The sequence below is a fragment of the Tachysurus fulvidraco genome, chromosome 14 (assembly GCF_022655615.1).
Source record: "Tachysurus fulvidraco isolate hzauxx_2018 chromosome 14, HZAU_PFXX_2.0, whole genome shotgun sequence".
NCBI classification, from domain to species: Eukaryota; Metazoa; Chordata; class Actinopteri; order Siluriformes; family Bagridae; genus Tachysurus; species Tachysurus fulvidraco.
Window position 1 is genome coordinate 2,164,552 of NC_062531.1, and position 12,932 is coordinate 2,177,483.

Below are 12,932 nucleotides of genomic sequence, written 5' to 3' on the forward strand. Positions count from 1 at the left end.
TGTGGCCTCTGCATCTGTCAGTCACAGTAAAGAGGGTGTGGCCTCTGCATCTGTCAGTCACAGTAAAGAGGGTGTGGCCTCTCACTTCTACAAGTTGAACTATTTAGAAATAGCACTATATACAGAATCACATTAAAATTGATCAAAACAGCTTAAAATTAATCATCATATGCTGCATTACATATTCAAATTAGACAACACCACAGAGAAATGGATCGGGTGTGTGTTACAACACACACACACACACACACACACACACACACACACACACACACACACACACACACACAAACTGTTGAGCCGCAGTGCTGTGGTTCAACAAGGCCATGATGTCATTCAGAAAAGACTGGCAGTGTTCTGAACTTTGTGTGTGTGTGTGTGTGTGTGTGTGTGTGTGTGTGTGTAGGAAGCTTGGCCTTGCATATCTGGGTGTGTAAGCTAAGCTTGCCTGTGCCAGTGTGTAAACACATTAAATCTGACTGTAACTGTTAGTGTGCGCTCTGGAGTGTCTAGCTTCTGTGCATGTGTGTGAGTGTGTGTGCGCATGAAAAAAGAGCGACTGTGTGTTTTAAAGTAAGTGAATGTGGCTGCTGGGTGTGGCTCTGTGTGTGAAAGAGTGTGTGTGTGTGTGTGTGTGTGTGAGGGCATTTGACCCAGCTCCCTGCCTGTGTGAGCTCTCACTGTGGCTCACTTTTGTGTATGTGTGGATGTTTGTATGTATGGCTCATAAAACTTGACCTCAGCTAACTGACTCACACTGCTCTTTTCGGTTCTGAACTGTGTGTGTGTGTGTGTGTGTGTGTGTGTGTGTGTGTGTGTGTGTGTGTGTGTGTGTGTGCGTGCGGGGTCGTCTTTGGTTAAACATACAATCATCACCTCCTGTGACACTTTTAGGTCATAAGAAGTGAACATGTTTATGTTAGGATGGTATGTGTGTGTGTGTGTGTGTGTGTGTGTGTGTGTGTGTTTGAGGATGGAAAGTATTGCACCACAGTAATTAGGTGTGGAAACAATAGTGTACAAATAAACACAATGGAGGTGAGTTAATGTTCCTCTGATATTTTTTCCTGTATGATTACTAGAGCCTCTCTCTTTCTCACACACAAAAACACACACACGCACGCACACACACACACACACTCATCCTGACTTCCACAGAAAGTTCTGCATACCGTCATAACCGGATCAAACGATAAAAAGTGACACAGAAGCTAAGCTCTAAAATTCTGAATCAGATTCTCTTTATTCAGTTTCTTACTTTATTCACTATTTTCTAAATTCCGAGCTTTAACAATGCTGGAAATCCCCGCAGACATTCCCGCACATCCAAAGCCAACGTCTCTGCCAATATTAAATCTTAAAAACAGAACACGGACACGATGTTGATGGTCAGACCGTTGCTTTGCTTTCAACTACACGAGATGGTGTCGATTTTAAACTAGCGTCGCTTCACACACACACAGGATGCACGTCAGTGTCGCAAGTTTAAAATCGACAACAACGCTACAGTATGAAGGTAACAATAGGAACAAGGGACTATTTTAAGCCTGATATTTTCTGCATGTAGACATGACATGAAAAAAAAAAAAGAAGAAGTGGATCAGGAAGGTACTCATGTGCTAATGGGACATGAACAAAAAACTAATAATAAAAAGATGTAAATAATATAAAGAGCCTGAAATTTTCCACACAGCTTTTAGACATGGGGGGCACGGTGGCTTAGTGGTTAGCACGTTCGCCTCACACCTCCAGGGTCGGGGTTCGATTCCCGCCTCCGCCTTGTGCATGTTCTCCCTGTGCCTCGGGGGTTTCCTCCCCCGGTCCAAAGACATGCATGGTAGGTTGATTGGCATCTCTGGAAAATTGTCCGTAGTGTGTGAGTGTATGCGAGTGTGTGTGTGCCCTGCGATGGGTTGGCACTCCGTCCAGGGTGTATCCTGCCTCGATGCCCGGCGACGCCTGAGATAGGCACAGGCTCCCCGTGACCCAAGAAGATCGGATAAGCGGTAGAAGATGAGTGAGAGAGAGCTTTTAGAAAAGTCGCAGAGAAATGAGCAGAATGTCCACCTGCACCATCACATCAGCATCAAAACACAGAAGAACGCTTAAACACACTCTATCACGAACCGGCAAAGCGAAGAGAGGAAGAGATGAAGAGAGGACGAGGAAACGCCTCACGTGACGAGAAAGAGACGGACGATCATCAGATCGCCAATTCACTTAAGACTCAGTAAACAGAATCCTTTACAGTTTTGGATGTAAAGTTTTTCTTCCCGAATGTAGATGTGGTCATTAATGTAGAGAAGGTAAAAGTGCCGTGTCTTTTACTGGAGCTGGAAAGAGGATTTTTTTTTTTATCTGTTTTTACTTTAACCAGGCTTACTGTAGCGCGCACACACACACACACACACACACACACACACACACAGGTTCTGCTTTTGTCTCTGAAATCCCTCCTCATAATGCTAACAGTCATCTCCTCTATTCACACTATAAATATTCATTTTTAATTAGAAAGCCATCCGTCACTAATTTAATTGTGTCTCTGCAGCAGGATAACTGAACTCCTCATACACACCCACACACACACACACACACACACACACACACACACACGGCTGTATGGTTTTACTCTAAAGAAGCTCCAGAGAGTGTAGATATGGTGAAGTGTGGAGCGATTCGGCACCGTTTACATTCTTGTGTCAGATTTTAAATGTCACGAGAAAGATGGAAATATTTTATATATATACGTCTCTCTGTCTTTCATTGACGCGCATGCACACACTCGCTAACACACACACACACACACACACACACACACACACACACACTGTCTTTGTCTAATCTAATCAGCCATGTTTCCTGTAATAATAATTTATTAATGAAAAACTGGATTAGCATAGAATGCTAGTTTGTAAGTTAGCCTGTTTACTCTAATGTTAGTGTGTGAAGTAGCCTGTTTACTCTAATGCTAGCATGTGTGTTAGCCTGTTTACTCTAATGCTAATGTGTGAGTTAGCATTTTTACTCGAATGCTAATGTGTGAGTTAGCCTGTTTACTCTAATGCTAGCATGTGTGTTAGCCTGTTTACTCTAATGCTAATGTGTGAGTTAGCATTTTTACTCGAATGCTAATGTGTGAGTTAGCCTGTTTACTCTAATGCTAGCATGTGTGTTAGCCTGTTTACTCTAATGATAGCGTGTGAGGTAGCCTGTTTACTCTAATGCTAATGTGCGAGTTAGCCCGTTTACTCTAATGCTAATTTGTGGGTTAGCCCGTTTACTCTAATGCATGTGTGAGTTAGCATTTTTACTTGAATGCTAGCGTGTGAGGTAGCCTGTTTACGCTAATGCTAGCATGTGAGGTAGCCTGTTTACTCTAATGCTAGCATGTGAGATAGCCTGTTTACTCTAATGCTAGCATGTGAGGTAGCCTGTTTACTCTAATGCTATCATGTGAGGTAGCCTGTTTACTCTAATGCTAGCATGTGAAGTAGCCTGTTTACTCTAATGCTAGCGTGTGAGGTAGCCTGTATACTCTAATGCTAGCATGTGAGTTAGCCTGTTTACTCTAATGCTAGCATGTGAAGTAGCCTGTTTACTCTAATGCTAGCGTTTGAGGTAGCCTGTTTATTCTAATGCTAGCGTGTGAGGTAGCCTGTTTACTCTAATGCTATCATGTGAGGTAGCCTGTTTACTCTAATGCTAGCGTTTGAGGTAGCCTGTTTATTCTAATGCTAGCGTGTGAGGTAGCCTGTTTACTCTAATGCTATCATGTGAGGTAGCCTGTTTACTCTAATGCTAGCGTGTGAGTTAGCCTGTATACTCTAATGCTAGCGTGTGAGTTAGCCTGTTTACTCTACTGCTAGTGTGTGAGTTAGCATTTTTACTTGAATGCTAGTGCGTGAGTTAGCATGTTTACTACAATGCTAATGTGTGAGTTATCCCGTTTACTCTAATGCATGGGTGAGCTAACATTTTTACACTAATGCTAGCATGTGAGGTAGCCTGTTTACTCTAATGCTAACATGTGAGTTAGCCTGTTTACTGTAATGCTAGTGTAAGTTTTAGGTTAATCTGTTTACTCTAATGCTAGTGTGCGTGTGAGTTAACACGTTTACTCTAATGCTAGTGTGCGGGTTAGCCCGATTCATGTTAGCATGTGGTTTAGCCTGTTTAATTCCAGATTGTTTTTCAAAATCACTGAAAATAATAACAATAAACACATTTAAACTATTAATCTTTATATTATTCTTTATATTAAACCTTTTGTTCTATGTATATGTTCTGTAAAGCTGCTTCGAGACAATGTCGATTGTTAAAAGCGCCATAGACATAAATATGAATCCAATCGAACTGAATAAGCCACAGTTTTAAATAAGCCGGATTCTGGCTAATCGGTGGAACTGTATGCTAGCAGATAAATTCCCTTCAGAGTTCAGACACAAACTCAATTAGTTCAGTTTTACTATTTCAGTAGGTCTATAAATAGTTTCAGTAACATGTAAAGAAAGGTATGATGTGTTTCTTTTTTCCCATGATGCTCAGTTCAAGCTATCAGTCTGAGGTCAGTGCACATGAACAGTGTTTTAGAGGCTCCCGGGTGATGGCTAACGGCCAGCGTGTGAAGTTTCCCAGCAGCTGTGTGAGGGTGTGGTGATGACTGACAGGAACCACAGGGATGTGCAGTGACTTCAGTTTTCACACTCACTGTGTCACTGTTATGTAACTGAACTAAAAAAAGCAGCACTTTTTAATATAAAGTGTGCTAACGTTAATAGCAAAAACGTGGCACTGAAACGAAAGCGCTAATGTTATAAAACTAGCGCTGGAGAGCTGCATGAAATCTGTTCCTCTTAAAGAGCGAAGAGTTCCTCTGCACAACGGCAGGATTTTTATAGGAGTTTTAATAGGATTATCTCGATCTGGATGAAATCCGCAGGATACATAAGACGATATTTGTCAGGAGCATCGCCACGATTACGCCGCTAGATTTGACTAGCTAGCATCTGCATCTGTCAAATCTGCTATTTATACCGAACAAGCTGGTAAATCAACATTAGCAAGTAAAAAAAAAAAAGTTCAATCGCCCACAGGAGAAAAAACTTAAGGGTTTTCGGTTTGACTGTTTTAGAACTTTTAACTTCTGCCAACTTCTAGTTTCAGTTTCATCGCTGTCTGTGTAATTACTACATTCGCTGGAACTCCAACTGTGGCAGCGTTTCTTTCCGTCTCTTGCCGTTTTTGCTTTTCCACAAATCGATAGGTTCACCGGGTTAGCGTCAGGATGTGTGTCTGAATCTGCAGAACACACCTGAGGTGCATCTCAAATCACAGAAGAAGAAGAAGAAGAAGAAGAAGAAGAAGAAGAAGAAGAAGAAGAAGAAGAAGAAGAAGGAGTCAAGAAATAGATGCATCTCAAATCACAGAAGAAGAAGAAATAGAAAAGGAAGAAGAAGAAATAGAAAAGGAGGTGGAAGAAGAAGAAGAAGAAGTAGTAGAAAAGGAGGTGGAAGAAGAAGAAGAAGAAGAAGTAGAAAAGGAGGTGGAAGAAGAAGAAGAAGAAGAAGAAGAAGAAGAAGAAGAAAAGGAGGTGGAAGAAGAAGATAAGGAGGTGGAAGAAGAAGAACGAATAAAGTCATCCTCCGCATCCCTCGCCGATGAGGTTTCCTCTCCTCCTCTTTACTTCTCCTCTCCCCTCCTCTCCTTTTTCTCTTCCTTCTCCGCCCCTCCTCCTCCTCCTCCCCCTCCTGCCCCCTCTCCCCGTCTGTTGCCCCTCCTCTGCCGCCTTCGCCCCTTCCTCCTCTGCCTACCGCCAAGAAGAAGAAGAACCTTGATGATGCACTTAAATCCCGAGTGTAAATGCTGGACCCTTCAGCTTTGCTTAGATGAAGAGCGGCGGGGCCACCACTAAGGGCCACCACTAAGGGCCACCACTACGGGCCACCACTACGAGTCACCGCTCGCTGAAAAAACTTCAAAATGGCCGACGACATTCCGGTGGACGAGAATCCTTATACACGTCTTTTCTAACAGCCCTCACTGTGTGATTTTTAAAAATCCAGCGTATTCTGCTAAAGTGACATCGATAATAACTTTTATGTCAGGATGTTTAATGGAAATCCTCGCAGCTCACAGCCATATTCGGGGAAAGAGCTTTTTAAGACATTTTTTTGAAAACGTAAACACGTCGGACAATAAATAATAATAACATCTTGTCATACTTAATTAAAGATAAAGAAAGACAAAGACAAATGAATTACAAACTAACACACGAGAGCCATAAACAGTCAGGTGACCGGCTGGTGATGGACAGAGGGGGCGGAGTCAGGAAACAGAAACGTCACAATACGTGCGCATTAATTTATTCAGTTATATAACATTAGTTATCTTTTTTTTGCCTAGTTTCTGTGGGACTAAAAGCATGCTGAATTATGATTACAGATTATTTCTCCAGCAGAGAGCACAAAACAGACTTCAAATTCAAAGCGACGAACGTTAATGACGTTCGAACGTTAATAACGACAAGGCACGAACCGGGGTTAGTGACGACGGACCAAATTGGCCACAATAACATCATCATGTCTAGTAAATGTTGGATTATTGACACACGCTTGACCCCGTTACTTCTCCTCTGAATGTTCTCGCGCAGCTTCCGTTCTCGTTCTCCGTTATCACCGCAGTAGCATCTGGAGTTCATCCTGACAGACTGCTCGCTGTTCTCCAGGGAAACCAGCACAAAGAACAATTTGCATAAATTACATAAGCGCTGAAGGTAAATAAGCAGATAAACAGCACTAATGAACAGCCCTACAATAACAGTCGGGGTATGCAAACGAGGCAGCACATCAGGGACCGAGGGAAAAGGGTGAAACGCTAAATTAGCACTCGGGGTGCCAAAATATTTACAAAATAACTCGGAATAATTGCAGGTTAAGATCAGATAAACATGTTGTTTATACAGAGCTCATTTTCTGGCAAAAAGTAATCTAATGTGAAATGACACAGTGAGTAATTTTATGGTTTCGGAGACTCTGACTAGCAGAAACGCGAGTTTCACCTTCGAGTTAAAACTCCAGATAAAAATTCGGCGTCTTTATTTATTTATTTTTAATGCTTGTATAACTTTCTGTTTTGCGTGAGAATTAAAGAAATGCATCTAAAACGATTTCACGACAAACTATGAATAATTATTCTTAAAAATGCCACAAGGAGCAAAAGGTCACGAGGGGTTAGATTTACTACAAAAAAAAAAAAGATTTTATTATTTTGTTGCTGCGTTCGTAGTCAAATTAACTACTGAATCTGGCTAGTTTTCTTGGCAACATATATGCTAGTTGTCAATAACCAGCTAGCAACCTAACGAGCTAATGCTGGTGATCGAGAGCATGTACAGATTTCTGCACGTCTTTTTTTATAACTAAAAAAGAAAAAGAAGAAGTTTGAAAAGTTAAAACCGTTGTTTCTTCTTGCTAGTTAGGGTGCTTTCACACCGATAGTCCGGTTCATTTCGGTTCCTTTTCACACCGCACCGATCGTTCTGTTCCGCACCAGTTGAAACGAACCAAAATGCAGTCATGTGATAACATCCACATCACTCATTGGCCACATGTCTTTGAGCGTATTTCCTAAACCGCTTCTCGATTGGTCAGAATAAACGTGCAGGAAATTTCAACGAAACTCCGGAAGTAAACAAAAAGAGGAAAATACAGGAGAATACAGCATACAGTACACCACGGAGAGACGACTGCACGCTGCAATTATGTTCGTGGTTGTAATCTACTACATCGCTTGTATACAGCATTCTATGTAAAATCTTCATTTTCAGAATGAAGCGCGGATGCGGCTTGAAGATATTTTAATGCACTGCAAATGGTGAAGACGCATCGTGAGACACTTCAGGAGGCAGCGAGCGTTACTTTTGCGAAACTGTGACATGCTCATCTACCGAAAATATTGCCAACGACCCACTACGGCAGCTGGTTTAGTCCAAAATGCGCAATACTTTTTGCAGTTAGGTCTATTCGATCTCGGGCCGTGTTCCCACCACAAACGAACCGTACCAGAGTTCGTTTGAAAGCGTACTGAGACCAGCTCTTCAAGGAGGTCTCGGTACCCTTGTTTGGTCCGCTTTTGGTGCGCACCAGAGTTCGATTGCTGCATTCTCACCTGCCCAAACGAACCGCACCAAATGAGCAATCGAACTCTGGTACGATTCAACCGAACTAAACAAGGCAGGTGTGAAAGCACCCTTAGATAGCTAGGTAGGTTTTAGTTAGAATGTTTTTTTGATAACATTCTAACCAACACCTACCAAGCTAGCTAATAGAACGGGGCATAAAAGCCTTTATTATCGCCACATATACATTACAGCACAGTGGAATTCTTTTCTTCACATACCCCAACTGAAAAGGTTGGGGTCAGAGTGCAGGGGCAGCTATGATACAGCGCCCCTGGAGCAGGAGGGTTAAGGGCCTTGCTCAAGGGCCCAGCAGTGGCAGCCCTGCTGTACCCCGATCCTCCGATCAACAACCCAAGCCTTAACCAGTTGAGCCACCACTGCCCAGCTAGCTAGCTAAAGCTAACAAGAACTGTTTTAACTTTTTATTAACAAGAGCGAGTTATCAGGTTTTGTAAAGTTTGGCTTGGTGACAGATTGTAGAAAAATCTTGTTGAAAATCTTTTAAAAAATGTTATCACATATTTCATAAATCCCCCGACAGCACAACATGCTGTTAATTATCCGGATGATGCTTTTGTTATTTTTTTATTATTATTTATTACCAGGGAGCTTTTGTCCTTTTACTCATCATTGTCGTTTTTTAAATGAGCGTTGATTAAATGTCAATTTGAATAAACACTACTGAATTAGAAAAAACAATTAATTAATTAATTAATATAATTCATTTAAAAAAAAAAGCAGCAGCATAAAAAGCTCATTAATAATATGTATATTATATGTGTATTGTTTTTTGAGCTGGAAATTTTATTTTGGCGAAACCCTGAAATAAATCATGGAGTAATCCGTTCGTTCGTTCCTTTATGACCGAGAACGAATGACTTATCCGTTCCTTCAGAGTTTTACTGTATTGTTAATCACACGAGGCTTTTACTCACTTGACCACGTCTAATTACTGTAGAGGAAACAAGCTCCATAAACATTCTCCCTGCTCGTTATTAAAAATTTACAGCGCAGTAATTACCTGGGCTTTTATTACATCCTGTTTTCATGTTTCAGTGATGTCTCACGTGCTCACACGACGTTCCCCACAACAGTAGAGTCCTGTTTAACAATATTGCATCACTCGATATGGAGAGTGTCAGCACATTTCTGACACAATGGGAGTCGAGCGGATTGGACTGGACAGCCCTCGTGTCTCCCGAGTGTGGCTTACAGACACCTCATCTAACCTCCGAGTCAGCAGAGGGAAAAAATTACTGCGGTGGCAGTCCTTCAGTGTCTCACTTACTGTTTCTCTCTCACTCACATACACACATACACACACACACATTCACAATACACCCAAAAGAGTGTAATGGTACAATGCATAAAGCAAGCTTCCACAATGACAGGAACCTCCCACACTGTAACTATGGGAACCTCCTGCCTCAGTGATGTCATCACAATACTGCATCATAACCTTGTGAAGACAAATGAGGTCATGAGTCATAAAACACAAACACAGGAAAATAAGACCAGACTTGACAGTGATAATAAAATAATAAAAGATGAGATAATATGAGATGAGACAACAAGATGAGATAACATAAGATGAGATGACATGAGATGAGATGAAACGATATGAGATGAGATAACATGAGATGAGATGAAAATAGATGAGATAGTATAAGATGAGATGATATGAAACGATATGAGATGAGATAACATAAAATGAGATAATATGAGATGCTGATGAACGGCAGGAACTCCAGACAGTCGGATATAATCCGCATGGATTACTGATTGTACAGCACATCAGGACCAGCAGACAGAACAAACTTCTCAGCTGGACGCCTGCAGACATGCTTCATTAGTATGCAAACGCATGTAGCCAACGCGCGTCGAAGGATTTAATAATATCAATAATAATAATAATAATAATAATAATAATAATAATAATATCAATAATAATAATAATGTTTTGTCGTATCCAAAATGCATGAATGAAAATCAGCAACGAGCCACATTATGAAACAGTGGGGCTTGTTGTGCATGAACACACACACACACACACGCACGCACGCGCCTAAGCGACACAGTACGTGCACACAGGCTACATTGTACTCGGTCAGTCCACGAGCGCGGTTCTTCTCTGTACGTGAACTGAACACGCTGCTCACACGCCTACTGGGTCGTGACTCCAGAAGCCAAAACGCCTCGTGTCTGTCAAAGGCCAGACATCACGTGGAGCCAAATCCGGAATCCGATCCACAAACACAAACAAAACAAAAGAAATAATCAGCAACGTAACCCAGACCCCGAGCCCCGGTTGTGCGCTCGTGCGCGCCGGGGGAAACAATCACGCCAAACACAGCATGGAAAGGAAGGAAGGACACGTGCGTGTTGTTATTCGTCCTCCTTATATAGACAAAACCGAACAAAAACACAAAACCCAGCACTTACTTTATAAACGTGGATCCGCATGTGACGTTACTGAGCTCCAAACTCCAACTCAGCGCTCGCGCTGTTCACGTCTCTGAGCTCACGAGCGCTCAGGCTGCTCACAGGGTTGCCAGATCCGCCTCACGTCACAACCTCTTCATGTTTACACCAACATTTCTTATTCAATAAAGGGTATTTTGTGCAAACAAGGAATTTAAGTTTTTATTGTAAAAACAAGGTGATTTTCTGACGTAACGCGATGTTTTCAGGATCGTTTCAGCAATTCGTTTCCCTAAAATGATATAAACAATCGGAATTGTTAGTATTTATAACATACTGTATTTATCTCATTAAAACAACACACGTTTCTCAGCATAAAGAGATATTTAAAGTAAAATGAGAAAAAAACTGATAAAATGTATGTCATTTATTGGATAGATTTTTAACATATCCACACCAATCATTCGGATTTAAAAACGCACAATCTGGCAACACTGCAAATTGTTTATCAACGCTTCCTTATTCGGCTGGAAAACCCGGAAGTCATTTCACCCTAAAGCTAACAGAAGGCCAATTAGAGACCATGACGTTGTTTGAGGGGGCGTTCAATTTTAAATCAGGACGTTTTGGAGAGCCAAATGGGTCAAACTACTTTGTTTAAAAAGAAAAAAAAAAGGTTGTCAGTGTCAAAAAATGATTTTGCTTCTGAAATTATTTTACTAATTTTGCCGTTTTTTTTGCAGCCTGTAAAATCAAATTCCATCGATCCCTCTGGCAAAGATTTATAAACCATATAAAATAAAATAATAGATCCTTAAAGGTGAGGTCTCCGTTGTTTGAGAAATGCTTCAGAAAACTGATTTGGGCCACCAAATAAAACAAATACAAAACAAACGTGTAGCCAATGAGCAGAAAGGGGCGGGGCTTGTATATAAGGGTGGAGAGAGTGTTCAGTGCGCATGTGTGACATTAGCAGAAAGCGGTTTTAACATTGACATGGAGGATAAAAACAAAGAAAGAAAGAGAAGAAAGACTTACGATAAGGACAAGAAGTAGGACGTGTTAATATAGGATCAGCTTTCCAGCGCTGGAGAGAACTGAAGGAGCAGGAAGTCGGCCACATATTCACAGGTTGGAGTTTCCCGAGTCAATAACTCCTGAGCTAAACGCTGTTACTACACAAATAACATCTCTTTTCTATCGTAGTAATGTAGAGAGGCAGCTACAGCCGCGTTTTGTGTAGTAACAGCGTTTAGCTCAGGAGTTATCGACTCGGGAAACTCCGACCTGTGAATATGTGGCCGACTTTACTTAAGACGCCGAGGCGCTTTTTTCCTTCTCGATAGGTGAGTAACGTTGGTTTTGCTTTGTTACACAGAACTAATATATGCCTTTGTCCTTTACATCATTATGCTTGTGTGGCATTTTTGCTTGTTTGTTTATCTACAATCGTATTGTTCTTCCCTTCAGCTATGATAACGACACATTTCTTTCTGTTAGTCGCCTGCGCGTTAGTCAAACGTTTACCGTAATATAGCTACCAGTAATTTTTCAGAGCCTTAAATCTGAGGCTCAGATTAAACTCACTGTATTAAAACGTTACTGATCTGAAATTTATTTGTAAAATAGATCAAATTAGAATCTAGAAAAAGGAAGCTCATAGATTCACCCATAAATTAATTTGATTTGCCCTTTCTGATTATATGATGTGATGGAAGTGAAAACAGAACAAACAGAAGTATGTGTTTATTTTCCCTGGACCCATCACCTCAATTAAACATCAACTCATCCCAGTTTGTTGTGAGTGAAGAATTTTATACAGAAAATTAAACTCATTTCATATTCTGTTAGGTTTATGAACCCTTTGGCTTTCCATAACCAGGAGACATCTTTATTTCTCTCTCTCTCTCGCTCTCTCTTTTTCTGTCTCTCTATCTCTGTCTTTCTCTATCACACTCTTTCGCTCTCTTTTTCTGTCTCTCTCTCCATCTCTGTCTCTCTCTCCATCTCTGTCTCACTCTCTCTGTCTCTCTCACTCTCTCTGTCTCTCTCACTCTCTCTGTCTCTCTCACTCTCTCTGTCTCTCTCACTCCCTCCCTCTCTCACTCACTCCCTCCCTCTCTCACTCACTCCCTCTCTCTTTCCCACAGTCTGCAGCAGTACAGCTTCAGTTTCATATATGATACATTTATGAACTCCAACTAGAAACCGGCTGCTTATTAGGTCAATAAAATGAGTCATAAAACTGCCAAAAATAAATAAAGGCCAATGTTCAGAGCTGCTTCACTTTTTCGTGCGTCTCTAAAATAACAAACCAGAAACACACAAG

The 12,932-nt window shown here is 41.3% G+C and overlaps 1 protein-coding gene across 1 annotated transcript in view; it reads right to left on the reverse strand.

The window, feature by feature from the left end:
* zgc:92140 (uncharacterized protein LOC447854 homolog) overlaps positions 1 to 10,779 on the reverse strand; it is a 31,224-nt gene extending 20,445 nt beyond the window's left edge. Inside the window, exon 1 of the mRNA XM_027160662.2 lies at positions 10,625 to 10,779. The gene's annotated coding sequence lies outside the window, so the exon portion shown is untranslated. The remainder of the gene's footprint in view (positions 1 to 10,624) is intronic.
* Positions 10,780 to 12,932: the final 2,153 nt, after the last annotated feature.